At 37.2% G+C, this 13,395-nt stretch overlaps 1 non-coding gene and 1 pseudogene across 1 annotated transcript; one reads left to right on the forward strand and one right to left on the reverse strand.

Moving 5' to 3' along the window:
• The window catches only part of LOC125472111, a 66,270-nt pseudogene that overhangs the window by 24,684 nt on the left and 28,191 nt on the right, over positions 1 to 13,395 (forward strand).
• Positions 3,760 to 3,864, reverse strand: LOC125472139. Its single transcript, XR_007254070.1, has one exon. It is a non-coding gene; the product is annotated as a small nucleolar RNA R71 (small nucleolar RNA).

The raw sequence follows: 13,395 nt of genomic DNA on the forward strand, positions 1-13,395 counted from the left end.
CCATATTTTTAGAAAAAATTTTCACTGCCGCACGCGCCCCCACGCGCCGGCCAAGGCACGGCCACACGTGCCTGGCACGCTGACGGCGTTAACTAACGCCGTTAGGAATATTCCGTCGTCTTCTTCGGCGAGGCTCCGGCGCCGGAAAATCGGGAAAACTTCAAACCTTTGTAACTTCTTCGTTTTTCAACCAAATTTCACAAAATTGGTACCAAATTGAAGCTTACAACGAGAGGAACAAGTTCATACCACTTTCAAGTGCTAAAATCCAAGAAATCTGATCGGGAAAACACCACCAACTTCGGCCAACCTTGAAACTCACGATCCCGACGTCCAAAACCTTCAAACAAACCACCCCGAGCCTCCTAAGGACCTCACCAAGCTTCCTACAAGCTTGAAATTCCCAAAAACATAAGAATTTACGTGTGCATGAACAGTGACAAAAATCGGGTATCCTGAGTTCAACGTGAAAACGAAGGTATCCTTACCTGAAATGGGTATGGTTGAACCTCTACGGACCTCACGAGCATGGATATGTACTTTGTTTCTTCGATCTGTGAAGATTTGGGTGGTTTCTAGGTATGTCCGTACAAATGGAGGGGAAAATGGGAAGGGAAATGGCACGGGACAGGATGCAGGGCAAGGAAAGGGTGAAGGAAATGTGTGGGGGAATGTCTATGGTCCACAACCAGCCACACCAAGCTCAAAACAACCATACAACGTAAAAAATCACACTAGGGGCAAAATCATCTTTTCACGCGTATGTTTTAAAAATTTTCGGGACGGGCTGTCACAACCTACCCACCTTATAAAAATTTCGTCCCGAAATTCAAAACAACCATACAACAAACCCCTAGTGATCAAAGAATAACCGAGGGTACAAATCTCTCATCCGATCTTCAGTTTCCCACGTAGCTTCCTCCACGGAATGATTCCTCCACAAAACTTTCACCAAGTTCACTGTCTTGTTCCTCAGAACCTTTTCCTTCCAATCTAGAATCGTCACTGGTTCCTCATCATAAGTCAAATCCAGATTGATTTCCAAGGATTGAGGAGGTATCACATGAGATGGATCAGCAACATAATGTCGAAGCATGGACACGTGAAAAACGTTATGTACTCTAGCCAACTCCGGAGGCAACTCCAGCCTGTAAGCTACCTCACCAACTCGCTCAGTGACCATGTATGGTCCGATGTACCTGGGACTCAACTTACCTTTCTTTCCAAACCGTATAACGCCTCTCCATGGTGAAAGCTTCAGAAATACCCAATCGCCAACCTCATACACTCTATCAGTAGCATGCCGATCCGCTAAACTCTTCTACCTATCCTGGGCCGCCTTCAAGTTAGACTTAATCACCTGAACATTTTGAGTAGTCTCCTCCACAATTTCCTGGCCCACCAAAACTCTTTCTCCGACCTCTGACGAACACAACGGTGTGCGACAAGATCTACCATATAATGCCTCAAATGGTGCCATACCGATACTCGAATGAAAGCTGTTGTTGTAGGTAAATGCCATTAAATCCAACCGCTTGTGCCAAGTGATGGGTATATTTTATATTATATATTTAACCCTATTCTTAGTATATTTTGGTTAATAATTTGGAAGAATTTTGATACTTTGAATTATATTTCCAATATATGATTTTCGACTTCCTCTGGAGCAAAACATGGTCAAATGGACGAATTTTGGAGTAATTCCAATTGGAGGACGTTCGTGAGTCACTTAGCTTGATCCTGTCAAAATATCAGTTTTTTCTACCAAACGATGATTTTCTGGCAATAAAATAAAGGAGTCATGCGCAGTGCTGGAATAGTGACGTGTTGGGCTTAAATTACGTTTTTGGAGCCCAAGATGACCTCGGATGGGTTTGTGGCCTTCTGGAGATGTGTTCAGAATGTTCTTATCTTTAAAAAAAAGCTATTTTGGGCCGGATTTGGAGGATATTTGAGGCTAAAACGTGGCTGAACAGTTTCTGTGCAGTTTTTCCTAGGTTAATTAGGAATTTATTTTCTATTTTATGTTATTATTATTTAGTTTCTTAGTGGGAATAAAATACTGGAGGGTTAGGGTTTGTGTGTTGGCTTTTAAGGGAGATATTAAAAGGCTTGGCCGTTCTGAATTTTTTGTGAAGGCTTTCTTTTGTGCAATTTTGGGGATACAGAGAACTTGGCTAGGGTTCTTGGAGAATTTCTACTTTAAGGTGTTTTCATTCCTTTTATTCTTAATAATATTTTCTATGATTTCAATTATGAATATGCGTAACTAATTCCATTGCTAGGGTGAAGCCGTAAGCCTTAGCATGAATATGTGATTTTTATTTAATTGCTTATGATTGATTGCATGCATACTTTGAATTATTGATCACCGTGATTAAAACTATCTAATTGTCTTAATGCCTGATCACCATTAGGATCTTTAGAAAAGTAATTTGATGCAATTTTGGTCGGAAGGTTCCCTGAAATTGATGCTGGCTTCTTGTGATTAATAATTGTAATTTCACTTAAGATGAACACCACATCTTAAGGGTTGCATGGTTTTTCAAAGGGTTTTCATAAAGCATAATGAGTCTCTCATGTTCAGATTTGATCCGAACGTCCGGACGGGTTGCATGTTAGATATACGTTCTATGTTGGAGGTTCCAAGTAGAATATAAATTAGGAAAACCTAACCTTCAAAGTGGCATGTATAGATCATAATTAATTGGTAAAAATACATAGGATTGCTAGGTGATGGTGGAACCCTAGTGTTTTCTTAATTTGATTTATCCAAAACAGTTTTCCTTTCCCTTCATCTTTAATATTGCAAATTAGTTTATTTTTATTAATTAAATTCGTTTTAATTTAAGTAGGTTATAAAACCAATCATCTCAACTTTCTGCTTTACAATAATTAATTGGAATTAGGTTTGTTTTGAATTATTTAATAATCCCTGTGGAGAACGACCTTGCGAGAACCGTTTATACTACAACAACCTTGACATTCTTGCAAGTAATATAGGAGTTTTTAACCCGTTTGCATGTGTGGTAAAATCACTATCAAGAAACTGGCGCCGTTGCCGGGGATTATTTAAAATAATTCATTCTAATCAAATTTACAGTTAGTTATTGCTGTCTCTACACATAAAAAAAAAAAAAAATTACATTTCATTTTTATTTTATTTTTACAGATTACAGCAGTACTGCAGATTACAACAATCTGTGCATGGTCAGAACTAGATTAGCACCACAAAAATTGATTCCATTTGATCCAGAACCTGAGCAATCTTCAAGGAGGAGACGCAGGAAACAAAATCTACAGTGGGTTCAGTCCCTGCAGGGGACTTTTCTACAATATTTGTTTTCTGAGGATCTGCACAGTGAAAATACAATGGCATTTGTTATTCCAGAGGGTGGTCAACCATTAGGGGATTCATTAACAGCTCATGCCACTAACATACCAAGTTGCATTACTTATCCGAAAGTGGAGGAAGGGTCTGCATTCGAAATAAAGCAACACATGTTGAATATTCTACCTACATTTCATGGGTTATCAACCGATGATCCTAACATGCACATTGCAGAATTTTTAATGGGATGCAAGAATATTTTGGTGAGAGGATTTTCAGCCGAATCTATTAAGCTCTGTTTATTTCCATACACTCTGAAAGATCAAGCAAGGAGATGGCTCCTCACACTTCCATCCGGAAGCATTAGCACTTGGAACCAACTCAGTGAAAAATTCTTAAGCAAGTATTATCCAGCTTCAAAGACTCTTGACATGAGAACTTAGATTTTATCTTTTGCACAAAAACCAAATGAAGAGTTTCATGAAGCGTGGGAACGGTTCAAAGAGTTGATTAGAAAATGTCCACATTCTAGTATTAACAGTACTGATCAAATGCATATATTTTTCCGAGGACTAAATATGACTACAAAAACTCTTGTCAATGCTTCATGCGGAGGTTCGTACAAGGATAAAAATGCACAAGAGGCATGTTTGTTGTTTGAGAAAATGGTAACAGATACACAACAATGGGCAATTGAGCAGCCACAATCTAGGTCAGTTTTTGAGATGTCTAATGGTTCTCCATATGTGTCATCACAAATTGAAAAAATGGAGAAAAAGCTTGAAAGATTTGATGCAAAATTTGACATGTTATTACAAAGAATTCCAGGTTCACAGGTTGCTGTACAGCAGCCCTTACAAGCTGCCTGCAGTATTTGCAGCATGACAACCCATGATTTTTTGAGCTGTCCACATAAAGCTGCTTATCCAGAGTTTGCAGCAGAACAAGTTAATGCATTTAATAATTTTCAGCGTCCCCGAAATGACCCATATTCAAATTTCTACAACCCTGGTTGGAGAGATCATCCTAATTTGAAGTGGGATAGAGATCAACATGCAAAGCCACAATTTCAACAACAGGTACAGCAACCTGCTGCACCTAAAGCTACTTGGGAGATTGCAATTGAAAAATTAGCAATTACTACAAATGCAAGATTTGAACAGACCAATCAAGAAATCCAAAATATGCATGCAACAATGAAAAATTTGGAACAACAAATTGGGCAGATTGCATTGCAGGTTTCAGAAAGAGCACCGGGTACATTTCCTAGTCAAACAGTACCTAATCCAAGAGGACGAGAAGAATGCAACGCTATACGGACTTTACGGTCTGGCAAAAGTTATGAAAACAGACATGAAAATTGTGCTGGAAATTCACAGGCAACACCACAACCACAAATAGATTCGGGAAATGTTGAAAAATCTAATGTTTTTGCAGATTCTGCAAATTCTGGGCAGCCACAAGACAGATCTGAAAATACTGCAGAAGCTACCACAAAAACTGCAGAACGTGTTTATGTGCCTCCAATGCCTTATCCTGAAAGGTTAAGGCCTAAAGCTAAAGATCAACAGTTGACAGATTTTATGAAGACTTTGGCTAAAGTTCAGATTAATCTACCATTAATGGATGCAATCAAGAACATTCCATCTTATGCCAAGTTTTTGAAAGACGTTTGCACAAAGAAAAAAAGCTTCTGGATTCCGAAAAAGTGATTCTAACAGAACAGTTGATGTGAGAATTATACGCACACAAATTAAACCCTATTTTTGTCAATTGTAGTAAGTATGTAAGTAGGGATCGTTCTTAACCGGGGATTAGGAGGGATTGCAAATCACTTGGAAACTGACTCAAAAACGTAAAATAAAGTTTAAAACACTAAACTAGACTCAAAGAATGCGAAACTAAACGCTTAAAATACTAAAACAAACCAAAAGACTCAAACATCGCCCAAAACACTCAAAACTGCCTTAAAAACACTTTCTGGGCAGTTTTGAGCACCTTGGTGAATTTGGACGAATTTGTGCAACAAATTGAATCAAAACACTTATAAACACAAACTAAGACACTTTCTAACTAATTTGCAAAGACTCAAAGGACTCAAAACAAGTTCAAAAGACTCAAAACTGCCTAAAAACACTAACTAGGCAGTTTCTGACCTTAAACCCAATTTTGGACGAACTTAAGATTATGGCTTGATTCAAAACATTTTAAAACATAAACTAAACAGATTCTAAGCACTAAAGAACAAGAAAGTAAAAGGGGGATTAGTTTTGGATGAATTTGAAATTAAAACAGAAACTTGGAAACAAAACAGATTGTAAAACGAATTTGATGGAATAGAATGGATGGGATGGCTAGCTAAGGGGTTCATCTCCACACATGTTACACTTGCATATAAAACGATTTCCAATTGCTTTTCAATAAACCATGATGCTCAACACCCCAAGTTAACCGTGATGCACTAATTAACTCTCAAATTTTCCTTATGTTATTGAATTGGATGATGCATGCGACAATTCAAATCATTCTCCAATGGTTCTCAACATGAATGCATAGAAGAGATACAATGAGAGATCATTATGCTCTATGAAAATTATAAGTGTTGACGAGGCAATTGTAACTATGAATGCATGATACTCTTGCCAAGAATTCATTTAACGCGATTGTTTATAAGCAACCTCCACTACTTGTGAATATAAGTTCATAACTATTAGGTGAAACTCACTTATATTCTAGCGTCATATTCATGCATGAAAATTAAGCGTGCACTCTCAATAAACATACATAAATAAGTTATCAATCAAACAGTTAAACAAATTGAATTCACAACTTATGAAACGTAATTAGAAGTAATCAAATCATATTGCAAGCATAAACATATATTTCGAATCCCCCCCTAGCCAAAGGGGGGGTTTAGTTCCTCATATGTACAAAACAAAGAGAATTGAAATTAAACATTGAAATCAAAGGAAAAGAAACACCTAAACATTCCAACAACTCAAACTTGAATTGTATGAACGTTTAGGCCCTCTTCTCTTCCTCTTTGTTGCTGCACAAGGTTTAAGGAATGGTTGTGTGATGGTGTGAATGGTTTGGGGAGTGGTGGAAATGGAAGGATGGTGTGATGGTTGAATTTCTGCAATGGATGGAATGGTGGAATAAGGCACGGCCAAGGCTTGTGTGGATGTGTGTTTGAATGAATGAATTTCTGAATGAATGACAAATTAAACCCTCTTTTTGTTGATTGTAGTAAGTATGTAAGTAGGGATCGTTCTGGACCAGGGATTAGGAGGGATTGCAAATCACTTGGAAACTGACTCAAAAACGTAAAAACAAATTTAAAACACTATACTAGACTCAAAGAATGCAAATCTCAAAATAAGATAGATTAAGACTAAGACTAAACAAAGTATGGGGGGGGGGGGATTGAGTTTGGACGAATTTAAACTAAAATGGATAGATTGTAAAGAAAACAAATTTTAAGTACGGATTTGACGGAAATGAATGGATGGGAAGCTAGCTAAGGGGTTCATCTCCACACATGTTATACTTGCATACAAAATGATTTCTAATTGATTTTCAATAAACCATGATTTCTCAACACCCCGGGTTAATTAGGTCCGTTTAAATTAACCGTCAAGTTTTCCTTACGTTAATGAATTGGATGATTGCATACGACAACCCAAAGCATTCCCCACAAGTTCCCTACATGAATTGCATAATAGAGATACAAGCAAGAATCATTAAGTTCTTTGAAAACCATAAGTGTTGACGAGGCATTCGTTACTATGAATTGCATGAAACTTATGCCAAGAATTTACTTAACGCGATTGTTTATAAGCAACCTCCACTACTTGTGAATATAAGTTCATAACTATTACGTGATACTCACTTATATTCTAGCGTCATATTCATGCATGAAAATTAAGCGTGCACTCTCAATAAACATACATAAATAAGTTATCAATCAAACAGTTAAACAAATTGAATTCACAACTTATGAAACGTAATTAGAAGTAATCAAATCATATTGCAAGCATAAACATGTAGTTCGAATCCCCACCTAGCCAAGGGGGGGTTTAGTTCCTCATACGTACAAAACAAAGAGAATTGAAATTAAACATTGAAATCAAAGGAAAAGAAACACCTAAACATTCCAACAACTCAAACTTGAATTGTATGAACGTTTAGGCCCTCTTCTCTTCCTCTTTGTTGCTGCACAAGGTTTAAGGAATGGTTGTGTGATGGTGTGAATGGTTTGGGGAGTGGTTGAAATGGAAGGATGGTGTGATGGTTGAATTTCTGCAATGGATGGAATGGTGGAATAAGGCACGGCCAAGGCTTGTGTGGATGTGTGTTTGAATGAATGAATTTCTGAATGAATGACTCCCCCCCCTTGTGGCTGCAATGGATGTTTATTTATAGGTGAAAAAGAGGGAATATGACAGCTAGGAACTTGTTGGAAAGCTAGAAATGAAAAAGGGGAATGCATGTGGCTGAAATAGCATGTGGAATGGCTGATTTATTTGAAGATGCATGTGCAATGAAGTGGAATGACAGCTAGGTTATGATGATGAATGCATGTGGATTAGGTTGGAATTGCATGTGGCTGCAATGGATTAAAGGATGGGAGTGCATGTGGCTGCAATGGATTAAAGGATGGAAGTGCATGTGGCTCTAATGTAGCCTTCTAGAAATCAGGTTTTTAGGCCCCCTTGCAACTCCCTAACTGAATTCAAGCCTTTCAAATTCGTCCATCCTCATGCCTCCATGCTTGCACTATCCAATCTTGGCCCAAAAATGCTCTAGAATGCTCCAAATTGCTTCTTTTTGCATACTTTGACACTAAAACCTGAAATTGCACGAAAATAACTTTAAACACTATAATTAACATAGTTTAGCTAATTAAATGCAAGAAAACAAGCTAACTAAGTCGTATAAATATGCTCCTATCAACAGTGCAGTGCAGTCTTATTACATAAATTGCCTCCAAAGAAGAAAGATCCAGGGAGTTTTACTATCTCTTGCACCATTGGAAATTGTGATTTTAATAGTGCTTTAATTGACTTAGGTGCTAGTGTAAACTTAATGCCTTATTCTATTTTTAAACGTTTAGGTGAAGGAGAGCTGAAGCCAACCTCCAGCATTATTCAATTGGCTGACCGTTCAATTACCTACCCTAGAGGAGTCATTGAAGATGTTATTGTTAAGGTTGACAATCTTTATTTACCAGCTGATTTTATGGTGTTGGACATGGATGAGGATTTGACAACACCCATCATTTTGGGCCGCCCATTCCTGGCAACAGCCCGGACTCTTATTGATGTTGAAGCCAGAACTCTAACATTCCGGGTTGAAGATAAAACGGTTGTTTTTAGGTTGTTTGAAGCTACCACACATCCATGTGATAAGCAAGAATGCATGCGTGTTGATGCATTAGATGGTTTGCCTTGTGCCAAATTTGTGACCAGATCATCAATTGACAATCTGCCCATAAAGACTCAAAATGTGATTCTCGAGTGTGATAGTAAAGCACAGCAACACAAAGTTCAATTGCTTGAATTGCAAAAATCAAAAACAGATCCGAGCAACCAGATGGACCAAAAACACCAAAATGTCAAGAGCAAGAATAAAAAGTTGCATGGTAGTCCAAGTTATCAAAAAATACAGCCTGGAAACAAAGTATGGTTGTTAAGTTCAGATTTCAAGTCAATTCCAGGGAGACAAGAGTCTCGGTGGAAGGGCACTTATATGGTTAAGCAGGTTTTTCATAACGGTAACGTGGACATTGAAAAAGGGGGCAGGGGTTGTGTGCTCAAGGTCAAGAAGTATTTACTAAAGCCATGCATAGGGAAATTTGGTGCAAGCGAGTCTTTGACTCTGAAGGAACCAGTGATCTAACCACCAGGCTTCTGCGACGTCTAGCTACAGACTTAAAATAAAGCGCTTATTGGGAGGCAACCCAATTCTCTAACTTTTTCTTTATTATCTTCCATTTTTATTTCATTACTTTCAGTTTCAAGCTGCATTTTATTTCTTAGGGTATCAAAAAAATAAATAAATAAATAAACAAAAAATTAAAAAAGAAAGAAAACAAAAATTATTTGCATTTACTTGTTTTATTTCAGTTACTGATAGCATCTTCTACATGTTATCTCTGAAAACTTACATCACTTGATTTTTTTTTTATGCAGCCAGCACACAAGAAAAACAAGAATTAATGCACAGAGAGATTATTTCAGACGGAATCATGCATCCAGTAGTAGATCCACATCAATCATCAACCACATCTGTAATACACAAGCAGGGACGGGATGTTATACCTCTCTATTTTGCTACGCGACTATTCTTCCTTGAAGGCTGGTAGTTTGGTCAGCCAAATGTGTCTTTGCCAATCTGGGGTCATCCCTGTAACACAGCAATCAAGTGTATGAGTTACTGTGGAAATGTTCATATATCAACAAATGTGGGTACTTTTGGGATTTATCACTTTTACATTTGAAAATGCCACGGATGCCAGTATTTAAGTTTGGGGGTAGATGAGGAAGCACATTCAGAAATGGGGTTTCCTCACTGGTGGACAACAACATTTTCACCTTTGCAAAACCCGGATCTACAATGTCGTAGCTGGTTGATTTCAGGTTTTAGCAGAGACAAGCGAGTGGTGTGGATTAGCTCAGATTTGCAACGACTGGGGGTCCTCACACAGATGAAAAAACATGCATGTGTTAGTTTACCACATAAATCTGAAAAGAAGAAAAAAGAAAAAAAATACAGACACACATGGAGGAGGGATTTACTTTCAGGCATCTCATTTTCTTGCTTACTCCACCATGGATGGGTTAGAGAGACACGGAAGTGTGTATGCTCCTTGGTTTTTGGTTGCAGAACGAGTGAAGAAACTGCTGCATATAGGAGGTTTGTACAAATGGGCGCTGGACTTGAGAGGAAATGGAGAAAAGAAAGCCTTTCCAGATTTTCTAGAGAGAGATAGGGCTAAGAGGAATAGGTTTGAAATGAGAGTAGTGAGAGATGTCTCTCATTTTTCTAGAGAGAACAAGGGGCTTCGGGCTTTACAACAAATAATATTATTATCCTTTTGCACAGGGGATGGGAATGGACAGAAGAGAGCCGTTTGGCTTTGGGCTCGAGGCTAGTGAAAGGTAATCCAAAGCGTGTTCAAGAATAGCTAGGGTTTTTTTTTTCAAATGACAGATGCAGCTGCTACACCAGCTTATATTGAAGCTGTTGCTAGGTTTTGACACAAGTGTGGACTTGTACGTGTTGGTCAGCGCGCCTTCGCAAGTTCCCAACTACTAGGTCCTGCTTTCGAATCCCCAAAGTGTCCAGCAGTGTTTTTGTTCTCCACATTTTTGGTCAGCACACCTTGGCCAATTCACAGTTTCCCTATTCAAATCTCTGGTGTGTTAGTTTCTTTTTCCTTTTCTTTTCTTTCTTGTTTTCTGTTTTATTTTATTTTCCTGTTTCTCTTTCCTATTTTGTTTGCTTAGGGTATTTTCTTTATTTTTGATATTTGTTTTACATTTTCTAGGATTTAGTAGTTTTGTTTCTGTTCTTGTCTCTTCTATTTATTTTCCACACCTTGAGGACAAAGTGTGAAATAAGTTTGGGGGTGGGAAATAACATTTTAGGTTTTTAATTTTTGTGTCAAGTTAAAATTTTCATTCTTTGTAAGTTAATATCCATAGATTATTTTAAACGTTATAACAAATGGACATGGTGAAGATTAATCCCACATTAGAGTCTTTTCTACTTATCGTTGCTTAGACACTAATTCATGAATTATACTTTGACAACTTGCACATTCACATCAACATGGTTTGTGGGGAGTGAGATTGAAACACTTACTTTTAGTCTAAGTTTCATTTTTAATTTTTGTTCTACATAAAGTAAAGTTAGTTTGTGTTATAAATTAATAATTGTCTCACCCGAGACTTTGCCTAGTAACCGGGCCAGTCCTGCCTAATCAGCAGTGATTCTCGCGTCAAACAGTAGAGTTTTGGCATGGGGCAGAGTGGTTAGTTGGTTTCGTAGCCTTTTCAGCTCGGGTTAATAAGTCCTTAGGGGTGTTCTACACCTAGTGCCCTAAAGCCCTAGTGGTTTGGGAGTCATTGACCTAAAGCTCGCTACATGGGTTGGATTGAAAGCTTAAGTGAACCGACATTGCACGACCACTACTGTTACTGAAAAAAAATATATATATAGATATATGAAAGAAAAAAAAATCAAGAAGAAAAAGAAAAATAGTTATATTTAAAGTTTGTATGTGTGAAATAAAGAAGGATAAGAGGTAAGGGTTTTAGTCGAGTCTCCTCAGCTATGTTGATTCACTTTACACCAAAGGAAGTTCGTGAATTCTTTTCTAATTGATTCTAAATGGCTTAGACTCTGTGGTGGGATTGGTTGGAACTTTTGAAAAGATGTTCTGATTTTTAACATGTTCTATGGATTGCAACTTTGAAGGTGAAAATTTTTGTCAGTTAGTTTTAGTTAAGTTCTAGTTTGTTAGTGTTTATTGTTGTTTTCTAGTTTTGTTTTGCTTGAGGACAAGCAAAAAGCTAAGTTTGGGGGTATTTTGATGGGTATATTTTATATTATATATTTAACCCTATTCTTAGTATATTTTGGTTAATAATTTGGAAGAATTTTGATACTTTGAATTATATTTCCAATATAGGATTTTCGACTTCCTCTGGAGCAAAACATGGTCAAATGGACGAATTTTGGAGTAATTCCAATTGGAGGACGTTCGTGAGTCACTTAGCTTGATCCTGTCAAAATATCAGTTTTTTCTACCAAACGATGATTTTCTGGCAATAAAATAAAGGAGTCATGCGCAGTGCTGGAATAGTGACGTGTTGGGCTTAAATTGCGTTTTTGGAGCCCAAGATGACCTCGGATGGGTTTGTGGCCTTCTGGAGATGTGTTCAGAATGTTCTTATCTTTAAAAAAAAGCTATTTTGGGCCGGATTTGAAGGAGATTTGAGGCTGAAACGTGGCTGAACAGTTTCTGTGCAGTTTTTCCTAGGTTAATTAGGAATTTATTTTCTATTTTATGTTATTATTATTTAGTTTCTTAGTGGGAATAAAATACTGGAGGGTTAGGGTTTGTGTGTTGGCTTTTAAGGGAGATATTAAAAGGCTTGGCCGTTCTGAATTTTTTGTGAAGGCTTTCTTTTATGCAATTTTGGGGATACAGAGAACTTGGCTAGGGTTCTTGGAGAATTTCTACTTTAAGGTGTTTTCATTCCTTTTATTCTTAATAATATTTTCTATGATTTCAATTATGAATATGCGTAACTAATTCCATTGCTAGGGTGAAGCCGTAAGCCTTAGCATGAATATGTGATTTTTATTTAATTGCTTATGATTGATTGCATGCATACTTTGAATTATTGATCACCGTGATTAAAACTATCTAATTGTCTTAATGCCTGATCACCATTAGGATCTTTAGAAAAGTAATTTGATGCAATTTTGGTCGGAAGGTTCCCTGAGATTGATGCTGGCTTCTTGTGATTAATAATTGTAATTTCACTTAAGATGAACACCACATCTTAAGGGTTGCATGGTTTTTCAAAGGGTTTTCATAAAGCATAATGAGTCTCTCATGTTCAGATTTGATCCGAACGTCCGGACGGGTTGCATGTTAGATATACGTTCTATGTTGGAGGTTCCAAGTAGAATATAAATTAGGAAAACCTAACCTTCAAAGTGGCATGTATAGATCATAATTAATTGGTAAAAATACATAGGATTGCTAGGTGATGGTGGAACCCTAGTGTTTTCTTAATTTGATTTATCCAAAACAGTTTTCCTTTCCCTTCATCTTTAATATTGCAAATTAGTTCATTTTTATTAATTAAATTCGTTTTAATTTAAGTAGGTTATAAAACCAATCATCTCAACTTTCTGCTTTACAATAATTAATTGGAATTAGGTTTGTTTTGAATTATTTAATAATCCCTGTGGAGAACGACCTTGCGAGAACCGTTTATACTACAACAACCTTGACATTCTTGCAAGTAATATAGGAGTTTTTA

Source organism: the organism of the source record quoted next, unplaced genomic scaffold (assembly GCF_019419815.1).
Source record: "Pyrus x bretschneideri cultivar Hongxiangsu unplaced genomic scaffold, Pyrus_bretschneideri_v1 Contig64, whole genome shotgun sequence".
Classification (NCBI taxonomy): Eukaryota; Viridiplantae; Streptophyta; class Magnoliopsida; order Rosales; family Rosaceae; genus Pyrus; species Pyrus x bretschneideri.